This window comes from Macaca fascicularis, chromosome 6, assembly GCF_037993035.2.
Source record: "Macaca fascicularis isolate 582-1 chromosome 6, T2T-MFA8v1.1".
NCBI classification, from domain to species: Eukaryota; Metazoa; Chordata; class Mammalia; order Primates; family Cercopithecidae; genus Macaca; species Macaca fascicularis.
Window position 1 is genome coordinate 25,162,285 of NC_088380.1, and position 16,033 is coordinate 25,178,317.

General features: G+C 33.6%; 1 protein-coding gene across 2 annotated transcripts in view; it reads right to left on the bottom strand.

Annotated features, from left to right (window-relative positions):
• The window catches only part of LOC102137890 (cadherin-10), a 161,599-nt gene extending 146,695 nt beyond the window's left edge, over positions 1-14,904 (bottom strand). For both annotated transcript variants that reach the window (XM_005556626.4, XM_015451242.3), the window contains exon 1: positions 14,564-14,904. The gene's annotated coding sequence lies outside the window, so the exon portion shown is untranslated. The remainder of the gene's footprint in view (positions 1-14,563) is intronic.
• Positions 14,905-16,033: the final 1,129 nt, after the last annotated feature.

Below are 16,033 nucleotides of genomic sequence, written 5' to 3' on the forward strand. Positions count from 1 at the left end.
AAGGAATAAGGCATGCAAAAAAACAACTCAGAGCAATGATCCACAGTAAAGAGAGGTATAGCCGGGTGCCGTGGCTCACACCTGAAATCCCAGCACTTTGGGAGGCTAAGGAGGGCGGATCACGAGGTCAGGAGATTGTGACCATCCTGGCTAACACGGTGAAAACCCATCTCTAAAAAAATACAAAAAATTAGCCGGGCGTGTTGGCGGGCGCCTGTAGTCCCAGCTACTGGGGAGGCTGAGGCAGGAGAACGGCGTGATCCCAGGGGGCGGAGCTTGCAGTGAGCAGAGATCGCGCCACTGCACTCCAGTCTGGGCGACAGAGTGAGACTCCATCTCAAAAAAAAAAAAAAAAAAAAAAAGGTATAAATTAAGAGTTATGAGTTTTCCAAAGCTAGAGAGTCCTAGTGCCTGGAGAACTCAGGGACTATCTTTAGGAGGCCATACACAGTGGCTCACACCTATAATCCCAGCACTTTGGGAGGCTGAGGCTGGCAGATCACTTGAGGCCAGGAGTTTGAAACCAGCCTGGCCAACATGGTGGAACCCCATCTCTACTAAAGATACAAAAAATTAGCCTGGCATGGTAGCTTCTGCCTGTAATCCTAGCTATGTGAGAGGCTGAGGCATGAGAATTGCTTGAACTAGGGAGGCGGAGGTTGCAGTGAGCGGAGATTGCACCATGGAACTCTAGCCCCGGTGACAAAGAGAGACCCTGTCTCAAAAAATATATACATATATATCTAGAATACCTTAAGGAAAAAGCAACATTTGAAAACTACTGAAGTGTGAGTTTTAGTAGCCAGAACCTGAGGGCAGACTGATCAATAGAAACAAAATGAAAGAGATTAAAATAATAATAATAAAATAAATAAACAGAACTCCTAGAAATAAAAACTGGTCTATTTGTCAATATTATGAGGCAAATTACAAGAGGGGCAGAGAATGATACAATGAAGAAAGTATTAGAACAGATTAAAAAATTTGACCCTTACCTAGTAAGCAGTAATACATGCTGATAATATTTAATAGGCATTTGTAATTGCAAATAAACTCTGCTAAGTGCTTTGTAAGTTTCATTTAATCCTTTCAGCAGAGCTAGGAGGCAGCAACATTACTGTCCCATCTTCTAGACAAGGGAACTGAGGTTTAGCTGGATTGAATAATTTGGTCAAATTTTCACATTCCTTCCTTGGTGGAAGTGGTAAAACTCTTAGTAGATCTGCCTCGTCTGGAGTGAGAGCAATTTACCACTATGCAGTACTGCCTCTGGAAATGGGATTGTGCCCAGGGTAAATACTGAGCTAGTGAGTGACACAAAGTGTCACTGCCTTAAGGACTTAGGTTAATCTCATCCCTGAAGGAAACCTAACACTGTATGCCATCAACTTTAATTCTTATAATATCCTATATGTGTACCATTCTGTGAAATTTTCATAATACATTGTAGTTTCTGTAGTTTCTTTATAAAAAATCAGTACACATTACTGAATGGATAATTGTGGGAAAAAATCAATTAAGAACAATATATTTCAGGAAGAATTGGAGGGGGAGGAGATACAGGCATGAAGATCAGCTCAGCTAGGTCTTTGGATTTGCAGACAGCCATGCCTCCTGGCTCATCAGCTTCATTTAATACACAGTGAAGGAGTACTCACCTTTCAAGTCCATCTTCAGCTTCCCATGAGTAAATGACCATGTTCCCTCCTCCACATTTTCCTGAAAATCCATTCATATTGCAAGCAAAACACTAAATAATTGGCAATGTATTTACTTTAAAAAGTGACTCTCTCCTACTATATTTCCATTTCATTGAGAAAGGGGACAAAAAAACTCATCTACATCCATTTCTCAAGTTCTGAGCACACTTTATAATATATATATGAAAACTCTGAAATGTTGTTGACTTGTGAAGGAAAGATGTAATTTGAACCTCTTCTTTAGGGTGGAGTCGGAATCAAAAGGAAAGGATCATGTTTAAAATACAGAGAGAATTAAATTCATTTGTCAAATAATTCGGTTTGAGAGAAAAAAGTTGAGATTTATAGAAAATACATTTTTTGCCTTAAGTTAGTGAGAAATGAAAAGCAGTTCAAAAATGATCCCAGGGTGATGGTTGACTATGAAAATCTCCCTTATCACTTGAGGATAATTATCTTGTATAAACAGGTTTGCTATATTTTAGACAAAAATTGAGAAGGAAGTAGATATTTTTAGCTAAAATTATTTTGGGTTGTTTCTTGGTTTTTACTTTTACTTGGGAGGTGCTTTCATATGCTTCTTTCTATATTTATGATCCATTTACGATTTATTCTGCAAAAAACCTTTGCCCTAAAATATAGCACTACATATGACTATGACAGCATCAAAAGGTTGCATGCAAATTTTAAACATTTCTATACTCTTATATATGCTATTTCAATTTCTGTCTCCCCTTTGAGGTTGAAATAAATGCTTTATATATTCATTTGAAATAATACCTAGTGTGCAGCATTGCAGAGAAAAAAACTCCATCAGTCTTTTGAGAATAAAAGCAAATCAATAGTAATATCTCTCAGAATAGAAGCACTTTTGTTGACAGAAGGAGCATGGTTTAATGGGAAGCAAAGTAATCTTTGTTTTCAGTAAGACTATTGGGCTGTGCATGAGAAATGACATGTTCTGACCACTTGTTCTACATTAAAGGGCAGTATGGCAGGTTCAAACTAGAGAAAATAATTTGCCTAATAGCAATGGACAACTCATAGCTTTAACACATAACATAGAGATCATTGTTATAAGATTTGTATGCAATTTTATAAATGTGTCTTTAGTTCCCGTTGAGGTCTATTCTGTTAATTAAATCAAATCATCCCAGTGCCCCAAAGATGGGTGATACAGAACCTATTCCCACGGTATCCTGTAATTGTGATTAAGCTATTCCATGTCCAATGTCACAACTGAAGTTTTACTCAGGTTTTGATGATGATGATGATGATAATGATGATGATGAGGAGGACAATGTTGATACTTTAGGATGTAACATAAATGTATCCAGATCGATTGATAAATAGATATCACTAGAGATAATTATATATATAGAAATAAAGTAGGGGAAAATTTTGTGCTCATATAGTCTTATGAGTTATATACAAAGAAAATTTATTTTGATCAAATTAATTCGTGTTTACCTTCAGATAATAAAGTAAAGAAAATAACGAGGAGTAAGACCACATAAGCAATCAATGACTATTCTTGACTTAAATACCTAGGTCAGTGCTTATTTTCATTTTCTAGAAAATAATTATATTATTTTCTTTTTAAGTATAGGTACATCCTAGTAAAATTACAAGCAGTAATTACAGGTCTTACTCCTCTGCAAGTACGATACTATGTTATAAAAAAACCTAGTCAAAGAGGCTTGATATTTGGTGAATATGTATATTACACAAAGTAAACATAAATTGTTTCAGAGTTTATAAAAAAAAAGTAAACAAATTTGTCTCTTTGAACTTCCAATGAACCCACTGAAAAATGCATTCAATGACCAGAGTTTGCTGGTATTAGTTCTCTGCTTTTCTTGTAGGTAGCATATTTACTTTTAAGTTTTACAAAATGCAAAAATAACAATAATTCAGTCCCTGGTTTCTTTGCATTGAACACCAGAGGATTCTGAAAGGAATTTTTCCTTGAGAAGGTTAAATGTATGAGTCATTAGAACTTACTTGTAACTGCACAGTCATATATTTTAGTTTAAAAATAATATCTTGCCTCAAAAACATTGTTTAAAAGATCTCATGTGGATTTTGTAAAACAATATTTGCTATAATTCATGTCAATATGTAAACATTAAATGGCATTCATTTAAAAATGATTCATTTTCAATGCCATCTTATAACCCTTAGTGTAAATTCACATCTGTGTAATTCACATCAATGCTTCCAAGTGCAATGTTCACTTGGAAAAACATCTAAAGCCAGAAACATTGTGTACCATAGAATAATAATTCTCAATATGACCACAAGGTGGCTCTCAACACCGAAATATGTTATTTTCCCTTTGGACAAGTGAATAGAAATTTACCAGAAATATTAGCAGCTATTTACCCTATAAATGGGTCAATACTTCGAAAACGTAAATTCATCTCAACCCTCTGATGACATTGTGAAGCCTAATTTATATTGTTTTAAACTTCAGACATTCAAAACAACACATGAAATGGTTGAAAACCTTTAAAGAATTTGAAGGATTTTGAAAAGAAATGACTATTTCAGTAGTCTGCATAATTAATTATTCAGTAACCATTTCTTGGGCTTTAAAAATTAATTTCTCCTCTAATTTTGCACAATTTTATTCTCACTTTACTTCCAACTACATGAAAGCAAAATAGATGCAAGTTAACAAACTTTGTACTATGATTAAAGAATATGAAAATTAAAGAGAAAGTATGTCAAAGATTTAGCCCTTGTAAAGTCCAGTTATAAAAGTATACATACATCTAGATGATCAATTATACTAAATGTAAAATGTGTGTAATATTAATAGAATATTTTAAATTAGCCATCCTGATGAATAAGCCATAAGGTCAAATTATTTTGCCAAATATTATAGTGAAGTTGTGAAAAAAAAGATTCCTATGAAATGGCCACAGCATTTAATCAGAATGATTAGAAAAACAATAACTGTGACTCTGATTAAGCAGATAATACATGATTAAAGAGATAATAGATGTAAATGCATAGCTATGGCAAATACAAGCATTATTTTACTAGGCACACCAAAGTATACCTTTTAGCTAGGTTTAGGAGTCTCTATTATAGCTTACCTCATCTTTACAGGTTATTGGATAAAATGAAGTGCTAAGTATGTCCTTCCAGTATGTAAATGGAATAAATAATATATTAATTATCCCTGAGCTATAAATAAAACTGAAAAAAAACTGTGATATAATTCTGGATTTTTAAAATAAAGCTTTTTAAAAGGTATTTATGAACCCATATAAATGTATATTTTATGACCTCAATGTATGTTTTCATTTGTTTATGTAATCTGTAGAAACCATTCCAGATGCTTTTTAAATTAACATATAAATAGAACCACAAAAAGGAAAAAAAAAAAGAAACAGTTTCAAATTGATCTTCATATCCCCTTGAATGTGAAGAATGAAAAGAATGAGTGATCTAAATAAAACCTGTTAAATTTTTCACATTTTTGCAGCAGGTTCTATGTCTTCATCAGACAGTTTCAGGGACCTAGTCTAGGAAATCAGTAGTCCACTGACCTTTCAGCTTGTAATATAGACTGCAGAATTATTCTTGAGATTTATAGGTATCAAAACTTTAATGGGATAATTTCTGTAATGCACTGTCTCTGTTCATCACTCTTTTTCTTATTCTCATTACTCTGACCTCAAGAAGGAGAATCTGTGAAAGGAACCATTACTGCAGTGTATTCAGAAATGGCTCATGTTTCACCTGAGTGAGTTTATGTGGCTCATGGACCTCACAACAGTTAGTCTCACTGTTTCTTATGATTTTTTCTTCCTCTGCCTCTGTTTCGAGTTTTTCCTATCGTTTTCAAAATTCATATCCATCAATTCCCTAGTTCATGCAATGCCTCTCTGAGAATGAAATTTAAGTTTTCAGGTTACATTCAAGTCTTTGTGCAACTGACATTTTCACAACCATTAGAGATGGAATATATTTACAAAAGTTTTATATTGAGCCCTTTCCAGTTACAATCATGGACTTATGAGCCCTTTCCAATTATAGTAATAGATAAATCAACTGTGTACCTGGAAATGTTATGGTTCAAACTCCCATTTTTCCAAAAATAAAATTCGGAATGAAGAATTTATTACATTGTCAGTAGAATTAGTGAGAGAATTAGACTTAAAACAAGAATTTCTCACTTCAAGTACAAAATTATTACATAATATAATTTAAAATATTTAAATAATTTAAAGTTATAGCCCTAATGATATTAAATGCTGTGGTAAAAATACAACACACTCAATATTAATGAAAAAGCATAGGTCACATGAATTAACATCTAATAATAATACCAAGGACAGTACTAGGTAGCACTAGAACACCTATTGTGTATTAGGTGTTGTTGTTAGACATTATAGTAATTGCTTATTTTAATCATGACAATTGCCCTATTATGTAAGTATAATTATTAACCCCATTTCACAGATAGAAAAAACTACAAGTGACATTAAATATGAAATATATGGTAAGTGGCACAGCCAGGATTTAAATCCAGACATTCTGGTACCACGATCCATGCTTTTATCCGTCAAAGGACCTTGTGAGAGCACTTAGATTAGGGTCATTGCATTTTCTAAGAAAGGAAATCTCAGTGCTTCTAGAATGTAGGCTTAACACTGTATAGTCTCCTATTAAGCATGACCTTCATCCGGTGTCCTCACAAAAACAGACTATTATATAGAAGAGTCTTTTTCACAGAGTGACCAAGTTTTAAACACAGTGGCTTCTATGAAGTGCTTATTTTCATTACTTTATGAGTAACGAAGCTCCTGTTCATAAAAATTTTCTGTATACCAAACTCCGTGACACACAATATATCTATATAACAAACCTGCATATATACCTCTGAATCTTAAATAAGTTAAAAAAAGAAAGAAAACAAAAAAATTAGCAGTAGAAATTTGGGATACATTTGGCCTCCTGACACATAATTTTTCTGTAGGTTTCTTGATGGGGATGGGTATACTCAACTTTGGGCCCTTGCTTTATCCCATATAGCTCCCCGTGTCTGCGAGATGGTAATTGGCTGTTGCCAATTTGAAGTACACCACATATCACCAACCAAAAGGCTGCTCCTAATGGAAACATCCATTCAAAATCCATTCTCAGGTGTTGACTGAAGAAATCTTAGGCTACACAAAAATGTATCTTGAACCAAACTGCTAACTCTGATATTTTCTTTAACGATGTGGTATGGCTGTAAATGCAACGATACAGCTTGAAAAATATAGATAAGTTAGATCCCTGTATTAGTCACTTTAAACACACCTCGTACTTATCTTTCTTATATTTACCAAAGCTGGACTATAACAAGTCATGTGATTATTCACACAATGGTTCACAGTAGCAGAGGCTTTTGTTTGTTTCTCTCTCTTTCTCTCTCTTCCCAAGTTTGTCTTTCTGGATGCTTGCACAGTGTCTGGCTTATGGTAGGCACTTAAAGAATACTTGGCAAATGAAGGAATGAAAGAATGGATGAATGAATAAAATGCTTTTGAGGGGTTTTTTCAGCAGTATTTCTAATGGAAGATGAAAACTTAAGACTGTGTTAGGTGGAGGAGTACATTACCGCCCAATGATGTTCTACCATCTAATTCTACTACTATTTCATAAAAATGGAAACATTTAGAACACAACTACTGATATTTCCATTGTAAATTATATGATATTTAATTATGAATATCTCAGATTAGAACCTGCCTCTTCTCAAGGACAAAATTTGTACTAAATTCATTCCCGTATCTCCAGGTGTGACAGAAGGGAATGGCTCACAGTAACTTCTCCCAAAATGAGTGAAATTAATTAGGAGCTAAAGAAAAATTGAGCAAATTGTTGTATAGATACCAGGATATCAGTTAAATTAATAATAGAAACTGCAAAAGAAAATGTATAACACATGTAATAATAAATAGCAACATATAATACCTTAAAATCAAAAGAGAGTTATTTAATGATTATGAATTTTGAACTCAAAGTACTGAGCCCCTAAGTACTATCAAAAATTTCAAATTTCCATGATGGTGTTTCTGGAAACAGTGGTTCCTGTGCAACGTTTCATTTTGCTTCAATGAAGGGCAAGGCTCTCCCCCATCCACACTTTTTTCTTCTTGGCCCTACCTAGAAACAGGCTTGACCTAGCCTCTACCTACAAAGCAAAGTGATTAATTTCATTGCTCTGAAGTCAAGATTATGGTTGCCATTCATCTATTTTCACATCTCCACTGGGCTGGATTTCAGATTTCATACACCATCATGATGGCTAATCTAACTCCAAGGGGAGAAAAAAAAATTACTAAATATTTTTTCTCAACTTAGATTTTAGGAGTATTTCATTTCTGTCATTTTTAAAGTATTGATAGCAAGTACTTACGTCTATTCTCAAGTCAGTGAAGGCTTATAAATTAATTTTTTAAATATTATGTAGAACTATCTAGTACTAACCATTGAAAACTAGGATATATATTTTAAAAGACAGTAGCTAGAAGAGAAGAAAGTCTCAGAAAAGGTAGAGTTCATATTGATCATTTTTAATTCCACACATCCAGAAGGGGGTGAAATAACTTCTTTAGTGTAGAAATTGTGTAGAAAACCTCCACTCTTCACTCAGCAGTTGAAAAAAAAAAAAAAAAAAGGAAAAATAGACAAAGTGACAGTGCCTCTAGGTATATGTCTGTGCTTAGGATTCATTTTTCAACTAATCTCCAAAGGAATAACTAAAGTCTTGGTTGAGGGGGTAGATAAATAAAGATTTTTCTGTAAGTTTCTACTCATGGAGAAATATTCAAATTTAGGGAGCTAAATGCAGGCAGAATAAATCTGCATGTTGCTGGATTTCACTCTTCAGGGACTACATATTGAAAAATCACTCTGGTAACAAAATATGGTTCAACACTACAGAGTAGGAATAACCCCCAATGTATAATGCTTTAAGAAGTCAAAAAAGAAAAGAAAACATATTATCGTTGGCTAAGCTAATAGATAATCTTTGGATAATCAGTTTCATACTTGATGTAATAAGTTGACATATATTTTACTCCAACAGTTTATTTTCTTCAGGTCACCACTAAAGCAAATCAACACCACACTGTTGGTTTTGAAAGCATGTAATTCATGTTTTGGATCTTATTCTCAATAGATTTAAACCACTTGAGTTAGAGGTATAAAAATTTTAATGTTTTGGTTTATTTAAGGAAAATATTTTAAATAAAATAATTGATAAATACACTTTAGAGATTGAAGATTTACATGGAAACACAAAACCCTTAAAATTCCTCAGGTAGTTTAAATATTTTCAAATCTATCAAAAAAATGAGCCTATTAATTTAAAATTCACCTTTAGAAGTCAAATTATTTGGAAACATTATAGTGCCTCATTTAAATTTGAAGTTTGCTTTAATAATTATGAAAATATTCCTTAATTCAGAAATCCCAGAATTTACAATGGTTTCAAAGGAAGTTTATTTGACTTAATTTTATTGAGAGTGGAGCTATATTTTTACAAAAGGAAAAACAGTTGCATTTTAAAAGCTTACATTAATATTATGTACAAAATTTACTCTAAATTTTCCAATTACTAGGGCAAATATATTGGTTGCCTTTGATTTATTCAGATAATGATATTGAATTTCAACTTTAATTCTTGTATTTATACATATTACATTAACCATGGAGAGAATTCCCAGAATAACTCAAGGTAGAATATTTACTGTATTCAATTTATTGATTATTTCATTTTGTTACATATTATGCCTACCTCAATTATTGTTATAGTTTCTGTTTCCCAAATTTCCAACTGGAAACAAAAGCAATGGTAGTTCTTTACTCCACAATCTCTAGAATAGACATTTGCTCATTATATACCAGATTTCATTTTTAGATTCCAAACTGGTAATATGTGTTTCTTGCAGCAAAGAAGAATCAACATGTCTAGTGAAACATTGCTTTCCAGAAACATGTAATTTATGTTTGTTTTAAAAATCAGGGCTCTGTCAAACCATTTCAATATCCTCTCTCACAGTAAATCAATAAAGATTCCTAATCAATAACTTATGCATTGAGCATAATAATTCATGTCTATACATTCTACATTCTGACAATTTGAAGGAGTCACTTCAATAATAAATGTTGAATTCCCATACTTGGCTTGCTAGTGCAGTAAACTACACTGGTGCCAATTTCAACTCCTTAGAAGCCTCAGCGTTACAAAATTTATAAAAGAGTTGCTTTCATTTAAAAGAATAGATTCTAGCCAATTGTCATATACTTTGTGCCATAATGCGAAGTTTAATGCAATAAATATAATGTATAATGTGGCAGATGATAGAATACTGGCCATAAAAAACACCAGATTTACAGAAATATAACTTTACAATAGGGTAATATTTTTTAAAAGCACATGGGACATTTATTCAAGGGGTTTTGTAATTGTTTTAAATGAGGAAGGAGAGGAAAGGAAAAAAGAGAGGGAGATGGAAATAGACACAGATTTACAGAAAGAGAGATGGGGTAGAAGAGAGAGAGAGTGAGAATATGACCTGCTAAATTTATGGGGATCAGCAGGGCTCTCAAGTGTTTAGAAATGTCACTTAATGCTGAATTTCCTGTTGTGAAGCAATGTTGTATTATATCTTATAGTCTATTGTTTAATTCTGTCCTGAAGCTTGAAATGTCATTTGACTTTAATTTATATCACTGCATCATAAAGAGTATGTTGAATCAAGACTGCTTTCTTGAAAAAAGATTGAAAATTGAAACCACGTGATTTGGTAAAGTGCTTATAATGTTTTTGACAAACTCTCTAAGGATACGAATCCCTTCACTGAAAGGGATTTTTATATGAAGGCATTTCAGCCTCCCACAGGCAGGCATTATTTTGAAGGAATGCTACATTTCATTTCCAAAAATGATGTAAAATGTGATTTTATTTTACTCCTTCTTATTCAATTTGCAGCTTTCCCTTTCTTTAGTTCCAACTCCAATATGGTTAATGTTTAACCAACGTCTCTTAGTCATAAAGCATATAGGTCATCACATACACTGCAAGAAAGAAATAGGATAAAAATATAAAGAAACAGATGAAAATAAAGCACGTTCATTCTTTAAAAAAAAAAAAGAGTTACTTCTTTGTGAGAAGTTGCATTGATAATAGAGTTGAGCAAAAGTTGTATTAAAATTTTTTAAACAGGTCAGATTATTTCAACTTAACACTGTTAATATTAGTTTAAGAATAATACATTCCCAGAAATCTAAAAATTTAATGTGATGGGTCTTATTTTTTGACAATATGTGTGTACAGTTAGTTCAAGTGAATGACGACAAAAAGGTGTGGGAAAAGCAAAATGGCCTTATATGCTTTAGATGCCCTTCTATTCAAGAAAGACAGGACAACTGGATTGTAAAAGGGCTCAAGGGCTCATACCAAAATGTCAAGTGAGGTGAGTCTGCTCTACAGTCAGAAAAGAAGAGGGCACAGGTGACCCAGAGCTGATATTGTTATCTTACGAAACAGGCATTGCTTGGTAATTGTTTGAAATGGACCCTTGTTCTTATGCATGAGCAAAAATCTGTAATTTTGAAGGTTGAACTTATTGGGGTAAATGCAGAAAAGTATACGAATGCTTTGTGAATATCATCCAAAGGTTCCAACCAGAAAAGAAAAAGGCAGATTTTCTTTTAAATTTAGGACTTGTATTTTTTTCTGTAGATTTCAGATTATTGCAATTATGACAAAAAAATATATTTTTGTGAACTCATTGGTCTGTATGAGTGTCAAGAAAAGAAAAATAGATTTGTCTGTGCTAACTTTCAGTTTTTCAAATATGCATCTATGGTGTCATTCCAAGTACTCTTCTTTTTACTCCTTAAAATATCATAATAGGAACCATATATTATACTTAGTATAATGCTTAATCAATTTTACCATTGCTCAGTATAAGTCTAAGAAGGATGAGGAAATTTTTCTTGCTACTTGGTTTTTAACTTCAATCTCTTCGAGACATGACTCTTAAATATATAATATGGTTAGTAAATTGTCTCTTTTGAAACACTATTCCAGATAATACGTTGGGTTAATCGAAAGTAGAGTTTTATAGACCTGAAATTTAGAGATCAAATATCTGCATAAAATTACTTATAACTGGCATAAATACTTTTTATGTTTTTCTATTTATAATTTCAGTATTTTACAAGTACGTCTAACGTGACGACAGTATTAGAATGTAATTTGCATAGTAGAAATAAGAATATAATGTGGCTAATGCTTTTAATGCCCAAGGGCTATACTAGAGGTACTTGGGTTTACATCACTGATTTGTATTAATTGCTTACTATGAAACACTGTTACTGATAATAACACTTAACAAGAATATGGTTCACTTTGCTGCTGAATCAGCATCATCAGAGCCAATACTATTGCTGTGCTGCAGCCTAGTGGAATGATTTGGTATAAAAATGACATATTCCAGTAAGACACGTTATCACTTGCTGCAAAGTAGGTTAAGAAACAGAAAATCAGTCATAAGCACAGAAACCCCCAGATAGTATATACTTTGCCTTAGTTATTTGCTTATATAAAAACTTAAGTAAAGGTAAAGAAATTCACCTTATTTTTATGCAAGAGTCACATATTTTGAAATTAACCTTTCCAGTTTCAAATAGTCTATTTTTCACAAGAAAATAAATAAATAAATAAATACCTCTTCCAGATTACACTAACTTTGTAAATAATATGTCAGAAATATCACTCTAAATTAAAATCAATTTTTTATCCTCTTTTTTTCCTTTTTAAAGAAAACCACAGTGTGGGTAAAAATCTAACAATGAAATATTCAATTGATTACCTGCATAGTACTGTTCTAATTAAGAAGCAGTTTCTATAAAATTAAAGAACATCACCTAGAGCATTAATCAGGTACCAAACCATTTAACCACTGACTTCACACATATGCATATGTAGGTGGATGCTCATACAGTTTACCTTCTTTTTTCCCATTTCCCAGAGATTTTGGTTTTGTTTGTCGGTTTTTTCCCCCAAACCTTTAAGTGTATGGAATTCTATTCTTTGATTGGAGTCAGGGAAGGCATATGCATTCACCAGGGAAGTCAATTTGTTCGCAGCAAGTATTTGAAACCCAAGAAGTATTTGATTTAATGAAAGCAGACATTGACTCATACTTTAATAACACAGCCAAAAAAAAAAAAAAAAGTGAAAGAAGCATTTCTTTATATTTTTATCATCAGAATGGGTTTGTATCTGATGTGTCCCTAAGGCACAGATCCACGCTGTTTATACTTGTGCACTCTCCAGTCTCTTCACCACATCCCTCCCCAGATAAACCATTCCTTCCTTATGCATTGCACATTGAATACATATGTGCCACATTTAGTACACTGGGGGGAGCAGGGGCCAGATTATCTATGCAACTTAGCATTTACCTATATTTCTAGGACATAACCCCTTCCTTTCTTCTTCATCACTTTAACTAAAAATGAACATACGGCTCTGTCAATGACATAATGTTTTCATGAAAGTTCTACTAATTAAAAATCCTCACCATACCAGACCTAAAAAATGAGCACACTCTTGCCAAGTGTTATTCACCACAGAGAAGCTCTTGTAGCTACATTTTAAAGGAAGATAGAGAGGGGGATGGTGTGGAGGGAGAAAGTCTACTAACATATGCATTGAAGTATAACAGTTGTCAACATCAGAAGGACAGATTATTTTTAATATAGATCCTTCAAGAAAAAAAAAAGAGGAGAAAAAATAATGTATCCCCAAAGAGCTTAGAAGTAATGGATGTGCAGTTTTGGATAATAGAAGCTTTTACTGGAATGAAGGACTACAATTTTTTTCAGATCTGTTTTTTTCAAAGCAAAAGATGATAGGTCATTTTTAAAACAATATTTGTCTTTGTACCTGTAGACTCCTCTTTTTCAATAATAAGGAGACAGTAGGTTTTTATTTTAGTGGCATAAAAATAATTTCAGACTACTGCTTTTCCCCATACTTACAGTGTTATCAATAGTTACTTGTTGGGGACATGCATTTATACTTGCAATATGCTGCATTAATTTAACACCACATAAAATATGGATTTTATTGCAGCAGAAACAATAAATGCTGCAACTGCTGACTACATGCATTTACTCTCCCTCTCTTTACCTCTCCCCCCCATACTTCTGACTCAGATATAAAATTGAAAATAAGAATTCTGCCTATTCTATTTCTGATGAATGTCAATCTATTGTATTTATGTAGATGCTTAGTGACCATTGGCAGTTTCAAGGAATCTGTCTTCTGCCTGTCATTTCTCTTTATATTGAACGTACAATGAACTATGACTATGAATAAGTGCAGAGTGAATCCATTCATATGGAATGCAAAGTAATGTTAGATGATGTTAGAGTTCACACCAACAATGTTATCTCTTGAACTGATTTTTAAAATACAGATGAACAAGTCTGGGCATGACAAATTCACTTCATAACATATTTTTTAGCATTTGTTCCAAGTGAATGAATTCACAAACTCTAATATCATGACCCACTGTTGAGCATAATATATAATTTATCCAGCTTTACATTGCCTATATAGATACTCGAAGCAGTTGTTGCTAGAATTAAATATATAGAGTTGTATGCTTATTTATTTAGGTACTAAAGATAACTATTTTGAAATAATTGCTAAACACAACTTAAAAACAAACATTTCTCTCCTCCCTCTCCCCCCCCCCCCCCCCCACCCCTCAAGTGGAAGAATATAAAATCCCTTAAGGGAGTTAAAAGAAAAGAGGTGAATGAAGTCTTCCTACCTTTTTTATCAGCTTCTGGATAGTGGAAGTTGGTTCCAGTCAAAATAACCCAGGAGAAATTGTCACTATGTCCCCTTTTTGTTTGTTTTCGGCTGTTATTTTCTATCACTGATTCTACTTCAATCTAACTCAAGCTCTTTCTCAGCATCACTTTTAACTCTGGACAGCAGGGAGCCGAAGAAAACGGGGGCGAGCTCTCTCTCTGATTGGCTTTCATTCAGTGCTTCTGATTAAGGGGAGAGGAAAAAAAAAAGGAAAGGGGGGAAAAAAGCTCTTCCTCACACGGAGAGAAAGGTTCTGCTGATAGAGCTGCAGCACTCGCCATGGGAAGGTTAGAGACTGGGGAAGCGCTGGCTTCTGCGAGCACACAGCTATTTGCAAGTGAATGCGAGGGGAGGGCGCATCCGAGAGGAGGGCTTTGCTTGAAAGGCGTCCCCTCCCCCGCAGGGCAGAAAGACTCTCTGTTTCAAGGCTAAGGTAATCAGCCCAATCTAATCCGCCTGTGTCCGTAATGCAATCTCAGGAACAGGACTGCTTCTTGCAATTTTTTCTAAAACAGATAGTTCTTCTGGCATATATATTCCTGCACCATCCTTACACCAGACTACCGAAATCCACGTATTATCGGAGCGCCAAGTCAAACTGCAACCAGATCTGATGTGTTACCAGAGTCATTTTTCGTTGGGGTTTTAAATGTTTATTTATTTTTTGCTTTCAGGGAACTTTCTCGGCTTGATTTTCCCAATCCCTTTTCTTGTTGCTTATTGTCAGAGGAGTGCATAGCTCGCTCATCATTTTGGAATGTCCACGAGCCAGTCTTCTCTGCCTCATCTTTGCATTTTAATACTTTATAGATAAAATATTTTATTAAAAATTTAAATATATAATTAGTGTTAGAACCTGACACAGTGTCCCTTTTTTTTCTTATTAACTTTTTTTTTCTCATAAATATGAGTTTCATACCCAAATGAGTGTGTGGACAGATATAAATACATTTGGATTCTTCTACCTACTTAAACATTTAACTGTCTCGCTATTTATCTATCTCCACATCAAATTGCAATCAACCAAACTTTACCAAAGGATGTCAGTATAGCGCCACAAAGTAATTAACATCTTTGCATTTTTCCGGCTAACGGTAGATTCCTTTTAAAGTGCCATCCATAAATAAATTATATACATATATACATATATATGCACATAGATACATATATGTCAATTATAGTTTTAAAGCTAGAGGAGAAATTATGAAGATCTTTTTGGCCAGTTATTATTTTTTATCAGATAATAATGCTTAGAATGTTAAATGGTCACAGGACTAACTGGAGGCGGTGTCAAAGCTGTAATACCGCACTCCTACTTCCGGTTTAGTATTGTTTCCGGGTGTGCCATACTGCCTCCTCTGTACCTATTTCATCATTCAAACAGTCAGCAGGCCCCTTATATAATCAGCATAATGAAAACGGAAGG